Source organism: Moschus berezovskii, chromosome 16 (assembly GCF_049115385.1).
Source record: "Moschus berezovskii isolate FMDL1 chromosome 16, NW_MosBer_1.0, whole genome shotgun sequence".
Lineage (NCBI taxonomy): Eukaryota > Metazoa > Chordata > Mammalia > Artiodactyla > Moschidae > Moschus > Moschus berezovskii.
In genome coordinates, this window is record NC_142475.1 from 85,693,026 (window position 1) to 85,703,454 (window position 10,429).

Sequence of the window (10,429 nt, forward strand, 5' to 3'; positions counted from 1 at the left end):
ACATATGAAAACTCAAGTTTCAGGATTCTGGGAAGAATCTGAAATTGAAAGTGCTTCTCAAAATTTTATTTTATATGAGTCCTTGGACTGCGAGGAGAGCCAACCAGTCCTTTCTAAAGGAGATCGATCCTGGGTGTTCTTTGGAAGGACTGATGCTAAAGCTGAAACTCCAATACTTTGGCCACCTCATGCGACGAGTTGACTCACTGGAAAGGACTCTGATGCTAGGAGGGATTGGGGGTGGGAGAAGACGGGGAAGACAGAGAATGAGATGGCTGGATGGCATCACCGACTCGATGGACATGAGTTTGAGTGAACTCCGGGAGTTGGTGATGGACAGGGAGGCCTGGCGTGCTTTGATTCATGGGGTCACAAAGAGTCAGACACGACTGAGCGACTGAACTGAACTGAACTGATTTAAAATTGTGTATTTGAAGATAGCTTAATATATAAATAGTGTTCACTCACCACTCCCACTCCCAAAACCACTATATAATCTCATGATAAAGTACTATCATGCTATTTTAGAACCGGAGCTTATAATTCCAATTCAAATTGGCACCAAGACTATTATTTTGTGATATTTAAGTATCATTTATTACTCAAGTACTTAAGTATTACTTTAAGGAAACGTTTCTGTCAAGTGAAGACAAAATGTTGTTATGTTGTACCTAAGATCCCCAATAGCTCTAATATAAAAACTAGTGACAGGAAAAGAAAAATATTTAAGACCAAAAATGACATGTCAGAGCATTTAATATCATATTCACAAGTTGTAAATTTGTTATACACTCCCTACAAATAAACACTCCCCCTTTTTCTAATTTTATGTCTAAAGTCCTGCTTTTAAAGCATTTCCATTTGATCTTATGCTGTGTTGTGCTTAGTTGTTCAGTCATGTCTGACTCTTTGCGACCCCATGGACTCCAGGCTCCTCTGTTCATGGGTATTTTTTAAGCAAAAATACTGGAATGGGTTGCCATGCCCTCCTCCAGGGTACCTCCCCAACCTAAGTATTGAAGCCAGGTCTCCTGAACTGCAGGCTGATTCTTTACCATTTGAGCCACTAGGGAAGCCCAAGAATACTGGAGTGGGTAGCTTATCCCTTCTCCAGGGGATTGTCCCAACCCAAGAATTGAACTGGGGTCTCTTGCATTGCAGGCAGATTCCTTACCAGCTGAGCTACCAGGGACGCCCCTGGTCTTATAAGGATTACATTAAGTGTTATTGGTTCTTAAGTTGTCATTGTTCAATCACTCAGTCCTGTCCGACTCTTTGTAACTCCGTGTCAGGCTTCCTTGTCCTTTATTATCTCCCAGAGTTCACTCTAACTTATATCCATTGAGTTGATGATGCCTTTCAACCATCTCATCCTCTGTCACCCCCTTCTCCTCCTGCCCTCAATTTTTCCCAGAATCAGGATCTTTTCCAATAAGTCAGCTTCTTGCATCAGGTGTTCAAAGTATTGGAGCTTCAGCTTCAGCATCAGTCCTTCCAATGAATATTCAGGACTGATTTCCTTTAGGATTGACTGATTTGATCTCTTTGCTGTTCCAGGAACGCTCGAGAATTTTCTCCAACACCACAGTACAAAAGCAACAAGTTTCTGGCACTCAATCTTCATGGTCCAACTCTCACCCATACATGACTACAAGATAAACCATAGCTTTGACTACACATACTTTGTTGTCAAAGTGACATCTCTGATTTCTAATATGCTCTCTAGATTTGTCATAGCTTTCCTTCCAAGGAACAAGCATCTTTTAATTTCATGGCTACAGTGACCATCTGGAGTAATTTTGTTGCCCAAGAAAACAAAGTCTATCACTGTTTCCATTTTCTCTCCATCTATTTTCTATTAAGTGATGGGACCAGATGCCATGATCTTCTTTTTTTCAATGTTGAGTTCTAAGAGAGCTTTTTCACTCTCCTCTTTCACTTTCAACAAGAGGCTCTTAAGTTCCTCTTTACTTCTTCCATTAGGGTGGTGTCATATTAAGTAAATAAGACATAATTCAAATAAAACTTTCATTCTTTTTTCTTGTTGTTTATTCAAATTTAATATACTGGGGAAATTATTTACCCATGCTTGAATAAAACCTGAGAGGTATCAGCAGTGCATACATAATCTGAGTCCCTCATACATTTTTGATCTTGCTTCTGGCGCCTCTCTGCCTGGATCACTATGTTCCACTCACTCTGTTATTTTCAGTTCAGTTCAGTTCAGTTGCTCAGTTGTGTCCGACTAATTGCGACCCCATGAATCACAGCATGCCAGGCCTCCCTGTCCATCACCAACTCCAGGAGTTCACTCAAACTCATGTCCATCAAGTCAATGATGTCATCCAGCCATTTCATTCTCTGTCGTCCCCGTCTCCTCCCACACCCAATCCATCCTAGTATCAGACTCTTTTACAGTGAGTCAACTCGTCGCATGAGGTGGCCAAAATATTGGAGTTTCAGCTTTAGCATCAGACCTTCCAATGAACACCCAGGATTGATCTCCTCCAGAAAGGACTGATTGAATCTCATTGCACTACAAGGGACTCTCAAGAGTCTTCTCCAACACCACAGTTCAAAAGCATCAATTCTTTGGCGATCAGCTTTCTTCACAGTCCAACTCTCACATTCATACATGACCACGGGAAAAATCATAGCCTTGACTAGACGGACCTTGGTTGGGAAAGTAATGTCTCTGCTTTTTAATATGTTATCTAGGTTGGTCTTAACTTTGCTTCCAAAGAGTAAGCGTCTTTTAATTTCCTGGTTGCAGTCAGCAACTGCAGTGATTTTGGAACCCCAAAAAATAAAGTCTGACACTGTTTCCCCATCTATTTCCCATGAAGTGATGGGACCAGATGCCATGATCTTCGTTTTCTGAATGTTGAGCTTCAAGCCAAACTTTTCACTCTCCTCTTTCACTTCCATCAAGAGGCCTTTGAGTTCCTCTTCACTTTCTGCCATAAGGGTGGTGTCATCTTCATATCTGAGGTTATTGATATTTCTCCCGGCAATCTTGATTCCAGCTTGTGCTTCATCCAGTGCAGTGTTCCTCATGATGTACTCTGCATATAAGTTAAATAAGCAGGGTGACAATATACAACCTTGACTTACAACTTTTCCTATTTAGAACCAGTCTATTGTTCCATGTCCAGTTCTAACTGTTGCTTCCTGACCTGCAGACAGGTTTCTCAAGAGGCAGGTCAGGTGGTCTGGTATTCCCACCTCTTTCAGAATGTTCCACAGTTTATTGTGATCCACACAGTCAAAGGCTTTGGCATAGTCAATGAAGCAGAAATAGATGTTTTTCTGGAACGCTGTTGCTTTCTCCATGATCCAGCGGATGTTGGCAATTTGATCTCTGGTTCCTCTGCCTTTTCTAAAACCTGCTTGAACATCTGGAAGTTCACGGTTCACATATTGCTGAAGCCTGGCTTGGAGAATTTTGAGCATGACTTTACCAGCGTGTGAGATGAGTGCAACAGTGCGGTAGTTTGAGCATTCTTTGGCATTGCCTTTCTTTGGGATTGGAATGAAGACTGACCTTTTCCAGTCCTGTGGCCACTGCTGAGTTTTCCAAATTTGCTCACATATCGAGTGCAGCGCTTTCACAGCATCATCTTTCAGGATTTAAAGTAGTTCAATTAGAATTTGATCACCTCCACTAGCTTTGTTCGTAGTGATGCTCTCTAAGGCCCCCTTGACTTCACATTCCAAGATGTCTAGCTCCATGTGAGTGATCATGCCATTGTGATTATTTTCATCCTGAAGAGCTTTTTTGTACAGTTCTTCTGTGTATTCTTACAGAATGTGGTCCACTGGAGAAGGGAATGGCAAACCACTTCAGTATACTTGCCTTGAGAACCCCATGAACAGCATCAAAAGGCAAAGTGATAGGATACTGAATGAGGAATTCCCCAGGTCGGTAGGTGCCCAGTATGCTACTGGAGATCAGTGGAGAAATAATTCCAGAAAGAATGAAGGGATGGAGCCAAAGCGAAGCAAATACCTAGTTGTGAATGTGACTGGTGATAGAAGTAATATCCGATGCTGTGAAGAGCAATACTGCATAGGAACCTGGAATGTTAGGTCCATGAATCAAGGCAAGTTGGAAGTGGTCAAACAGGAGATGACAAGAGTGAACGTCGACATTCTAGGAATCATAGAACTAAAATGGACTGGATTGGGTGAATTTAACTCAGATGACCATTATATCTACTACTGTGGGCAGGAATCCCTTAGAAGAAATGGAGTAGACATCTGTTATTTTACATTTCCTCAAAAGCACCATGATATTTCTTGAATTAGTGTTTTCTCTCTCTAGAATCTTCATCTCATTAATCCTCACATGACTGTTTCATTCTATTTTTGTAACTGCTCAGCTCATTGGTATTTAAATATTAATATAGCTCATAACTTTTTTCTAAGGTAATATCAATAGAGTTTAATCAGTTTAAAGATACATGCTAATAGAATCCTTTTCTGACTGCCCAATATGAAGTACCTTCCATGAAATAAACACAGCCTTCCATTTCCATTAACTCTATTATAATGTTCACTTTCTGCCTTTTCATTTCAGTCACTTTTAATTTTAGTGTTTGTTTCTTTTTATGCCTCAACCATTTGAACCGGGCTATTTGAAAAATATAGGCTCTTGTGTTTTATATTCATCCAACAGATATTTATTGAAAAACGAATCTGTGGAAAGGATAAATAAAAACCCCTTCTGGGCTTCCTTAGTATGTCAGCGGTAAAGAATCCACCTCCCAATGCAGGAGAGGAGGGTTCTTGATCTGTGAATGTCACACATGCCACAGAGCAACCAAGCCCGGGTACAAGAACTATTGAGCCTGTGTTCTAGAGCCTGTGAACCGAATCTATTGAGGCCCTCAAGCTCTAGGCCCCATGCTCTGCAGCAAAAGAAGTCACCAGATTGGAAGCCCATGCATAGGAACTAGAGAGTAGCCCCTACTTGCCACTACTAGAGAAAAACCCATGAGGCAATGAAGACACAGCACAGTCAAAAATAAATTAAAAATTAAAAAAAAAAATCTTTCTTGGAGACTTGTCCAGTCTAGACCGGCATGGAAAGTAATAAAATTCAGAGGATAATTACACAAAATAAACTTCTTTTGGTCATTGTTACTAAGAAAATGAAGACATTGACATAGAGAATAATGGTGAAATTACAAGAATCGTTAAATAGAGTCACAGAGGAAGGCTCTCTAAAGTAATGACACTTCATCTAGTACCAGAAGTTGGAGTGAACTAGTCACCAAAGTAGGATGAAGACTTGTTTTGATAGAGTTGGAGAGAAGTAGTCACCAAAGTAGGATGAAGCCTTGTATTGATAGAGAGAAAAGCAGTCTTTCATAAATCTAAGAAGTGAAGTGAAGTGAAGTCACTCAGTAGTGTCAGACTGTTTGAGACCCCATGGACTGCAGACTACCATGCTCCTCTCTTTGTCCATGGGATTTTCCAGGCAAGAATACTGAAGTGGGTTGCCATTTTCTTATCCAGAGGATCTTCCTGACTCAGGGATTAAACCCAGGTCTTCAGCATTGTAGGCAGACGCTTTACCATCTGAGCCGCCAGGGAAATCCTGAGGACAAATAACAAATCTCACGATGTCTGATGCACACTGAGGGGTCGGGTGAGGCACTCAAGATGTGATTGGAGATTAAGAGGAAGTAGAAAGATTAATCAGAAAATTCTAGTAAAAGGCAAGGAGATTCTAAATAATCAATAAGCAATAAATAAAATTGTTTATTAAGATTTTAAAACTGTGTACACTGCATTTTCAAAAGTCAGAGGGTCACTAAGAATGAGTCCTAGAAAAACATCTAAATTTGACACTAAACTTTGGTTATAAAAAGACCACTTTTTCACAAACAATAATCCATCAGAAAACATTCCTATCTGGAAGTAGTTCTGCTGAGAGATGGCTATATTTTATCATTACTTATAATGAAGTTTGTTCTGATAATGATAGTTTGTTATCCAGCTTTGAGATAGAACTATCAAAATCCATTTGGAATTATGTTAATGGAAATGAATTAAAAATAAAAATAGGAATAATAGCAAGAAATTTGACAGTTTTGTTGGAATGAACTTTTCCATCAATTCTTTCTCATGCTTGGGGCTTGTGCAATGGGATGACCCAGAGGGATGGTATGGGGAGGGAGGTGGGAGGGGGAGCTCAGGATGTGGCAGATTCATGTTGATGTATGCAAAACCAATACAATATTGTAAAGTAATTAGCCTCCAATTAAAATAAATGCATTTATATTAAAAAAATAACTTATAATATCATCACAATTGAACAAGGCACGGGGAACAAAAATCAAACATAAGCAAAGCCAGAAGAAACAGCATACAAATGGGGCAAAACTGAAGTTGTGAATTAAATTCACTCACTCTTTAGATGTTCACAAATATTTGCTTGACCAAAGAAAATTATTTGGTTTAAAATTCTAAACACTTTGGTTAATATTTAACTAGAATGGAAAAGATGCCTTTGGGAGATACTTGAAAGCAGCAAATAGCAACAATTGCTTCTGCATTCCAGCCTCTTCACTATGGTATCTGGGATAAAACAACATATACGGAACATCCTAAATGTCTTTAAGGTAAAACATTATACAGGTAATATTACTTTCCTTTAAAAATACATTTTGTTGTCTAGATTTAACAAACAGTCCATCAGTTAGTATAGCCCGTCGGTTTGGGCTATAAGCAACCAAAAATAAATGAGTAAATAAAAACCAGCTCAAATTATTTTAAACAAGAAGGACATAGGTATACCTATGACTGGTTCATGCTGATGTTTGACAGAAAGCAACAAAGTCTGTAAAGCAATTATCCTTCAATTAAAAAATAAATTAATTTAAAAAAAGAAGGAAATGTATTCTGTCACACAATTAAATGTCTAGAGCTATGCACACTACCAATGAAGCAGCATAAAGACCCCAGTTCTACATTTTTATGAATCTCTTGTCTGTCTTCTGTCATGTTTTGGTTCTATCCACACCGTGACTGAAGCTCCAATATTCTGGACACCTGATGGGAAGAGCCAACACACTAGAAAAGACCCTGATCCTAGGAAAGATTGAGGGCAAGAGGAGAAGGGGATGACAGAGGATCAGTTGTTTGGATGGCATCACCAACTCAATGGACATGAGTTTGGGCAAACTCCAGGGGATAGTAGAGGACAGAGAAGTCTGGCATGCCGTCCATGGGGTCGCAAAGAGTTGGACACAACTTAGCGACTGAAAAGCAACACGAATTGGCTAGCTACCCCTATAATCTCAAAATAGTTGCTACTTCCAAAGAACACAATACACTTCATTTTTATAATTCTTGAAAGAAAACTTATTCCCCAACTATGGGGAAAAAAGTCTTTCTCTTTAATCTGAGATCGAGTTAAATCATATACCTTCTTCTGTATACTTATGTGGAATGAGACTAAAGGAGGTTATACTTTGAAGAACCAAATGATTTGTTCAGTATTATGAAGAGTCACAATAGCTAGGGTAAGGAGAGAACCAATGAAAAGAAAATATTACTGTAAATTATATTACCTATGAATCAGCATGTAGGTATTTTCTATACATTTGTTAAAATAATAGATTTTAAAATTACATTTGATCTTCTCATCCCAGTATTTTGATGCATGACCTACCAACTAATATTTAAAGAAAATGAGTCCCATTGAAAACATTAGCACAGATTCTAAGAGTGACTTTCATTTGGTATAATATCATGTAATTAATATCTTGTATTGGTGTAATCCAGTTATAAATACAAGACTTTGAAATAATCTACTGAATTATTGAAATCCTGTTTAATTTCTTGCCACCAGAAATTCAGTTTCAGCCCTGAAGTCTCCCTGCTGCTTAAAAATATATACTAAACCATGAGTGAAAGAGTTGTCTTCAAAATTTTGTTTAATATAAATAAATAATGTTTTTAGAAAATCCTTTAATGCCATATCTGACATAATTCTCAATTTTTTTTTTAAATTTGAGGTTAATTATTTTGCAATATTATATTGGTTGGTTTTGCCATATATTGACATGAATCTGCCCCAGGTGTACATGAGTTCCTCTTCCTGAACCCCCCTCCCACCTCCCTCCTCCCTTTATCCTCCCTCTGAGTCATCCCGGCACATCAGCCCCGAGCATCCTGTAACATGCATCGACCCTGAACTGGTGATTCATTTCACATATGACAACATACATGTTTCAATGCCATTCTCCCAAATCATCCCACCCTCACCCTCTCCCACAGAGTCCCAAAGACTGTTCTATACATCTGTGTCTCTTTTGCTGTCTCGTATACAGGGTTATCATTTGCCATATGATCCAGAAATTGCACTCCTGGTCATACACACCGAGGAAACAAAAATTCTCAATTTTTAAACTCCTTTCTGTTAAGTTCAGTCGCTCAGTCGTGTCCGACTGTTTGCGACCCCATGAATCACAGCATGCCAGGCCTCCCTGTCCATCACCAACTCCCGGAGTTCACTCAAACTCATGTCCATCGAGTCGATGATACCATCCAGCCATCACATCCTCTGTCGTCCCCTTCTCCTTCTGCCCCCAATGCCTCCCAGCATCAGAGTTTTTTCCAATGAGTCAACTCTTCGCCTAAGTTGGCCAAAGTATTGGAGTTTCAGCTTTAGCATCAGTCTTTCCAAAGAACACCCAAGACTGATCTCCTTTAGAATGGACTGGTTGGATCTCCTTGAAGTCCAAGGGACTCTCAAAAGTCTTCTCCAACACCACAGTTCAAGAGCATCAATTCTTCGGCCATCAGATTTCTTCACAGTCCAACTCTCACATCCATACATGACCACTGGAAAAAAAATAGCCTTGACTAGATGGACCTTTGTTGGCAAAGTAATGTCTCGGCTTTTTTATATGCTATCTAGGTTGGTCATAAGTTTCCTTCCAAGGAGCAAGCGTCTTTTAATTTCATGGCTGCAATCACCATCTGCAGTGATCTCGGAGCCCAAAAATTACAGTCTGACACTGTTTCCCCAACTATTTCCCATGAAGTGATGGGTCCATTTGCCATGATCTTAGTTTTCAGAATGTTGAGCTTTAAGCCAACATTTTCACGCTCCTCTTTCACTTTCATCAAGAGGCTTTTTGGTTCCTCTTCACTTTCTGCCATAAGGGTGGTTTCATCTCAATATCTGAGGTTGTTGATATTTCTCCCGGCAATCTTAATTCAAGCTTGTGCTTCCTCCAGCCCAGCATTTCTTCGATGTACTCTGCATATAAGTTAAATAAGCAGGGTGACAATATACAGCCTTGACGGACTCCTTTTCCTATTTGGAACCAGTCTGTTGTTCCATGTCCAGTTCTAACTGTTTCTTCCTGAGCTGCATACAGGTTTCTCAAGAGGCAGGTCAGGTGGTCTGGTATTCCCATCTCTTTCAGAATTTTCCAGTTTATTGTGATCCACACAGTCAATGGCTTTGACATAGTCAATGAAGCAGAAATAGATGTTTTTCTAGAACTCTCTTGCTTTTTCCATGATCCAGTGGATGTTGCCAATTTGACCTCTGGTTCCTCTGCCTTTTCTAAAACCAGCTTGAACATCTGGAAGTTCACGCTTCACGTATTGCTGAAGCCTGCCTTGGAGAATTTTGAGCATGACTTTACTAGCGTGTGAGATGAGTGCAATTGTGTGGTAGTTTAAACTCCTTTAGGTAATAGTAACAAGATTTGCTTACTTAGAGTAACTTTATAAAGATTCATTAATCTTCTAAAAATGCCTTGATAGGTTAAAAAATGAATGACTCCATACAGCATGAACTTCTCTGGCAGTTTCAGTTATGATTTCGTTGTTTCTAATGATGGTTTATTTATTATGCATGTATTAAAGTAAAACATTTTGCACATTGCTACCACTTTTCAACTTTTTGCTTTTCTCTCCCATTGTATGTTTTTGCTACTTTAATTAATACCACTGAACACTTTGTTAGTGAAACTCCAGTGGAGAGTATTATTCAGATCTATTTTGAAATACTTAATTCCTTTTAACTTAACCTCACATGGCAGTATTTTTTCTCTGTATAATTTCATTCAAATAAATTATTTAGCAAGCAATAAATAATAAATAAAATAATTGCACTTATTTGCATTTCGATTTAAGTTATTGAGATATTTTCTGAGACAGCATGTAACTATAATTAAAAATAAAGTGAAAAAATAGAAAGGCAATGGAAGCTAAAGAAGAATAGAAAGCAGTAAGAGTATCATAATCCTTAAATTGCAAATAATATAAATCAAAAATAAAATTTATATTTTTAAGAAATCTCTCTGGTTGTTAGTGGAGAATGGGTAGTTTTAATACCTCCACATTTCTGAAAGAATAGAGATCTCTTTAACAGAAACACATGGCATTCTGAGCATGACAG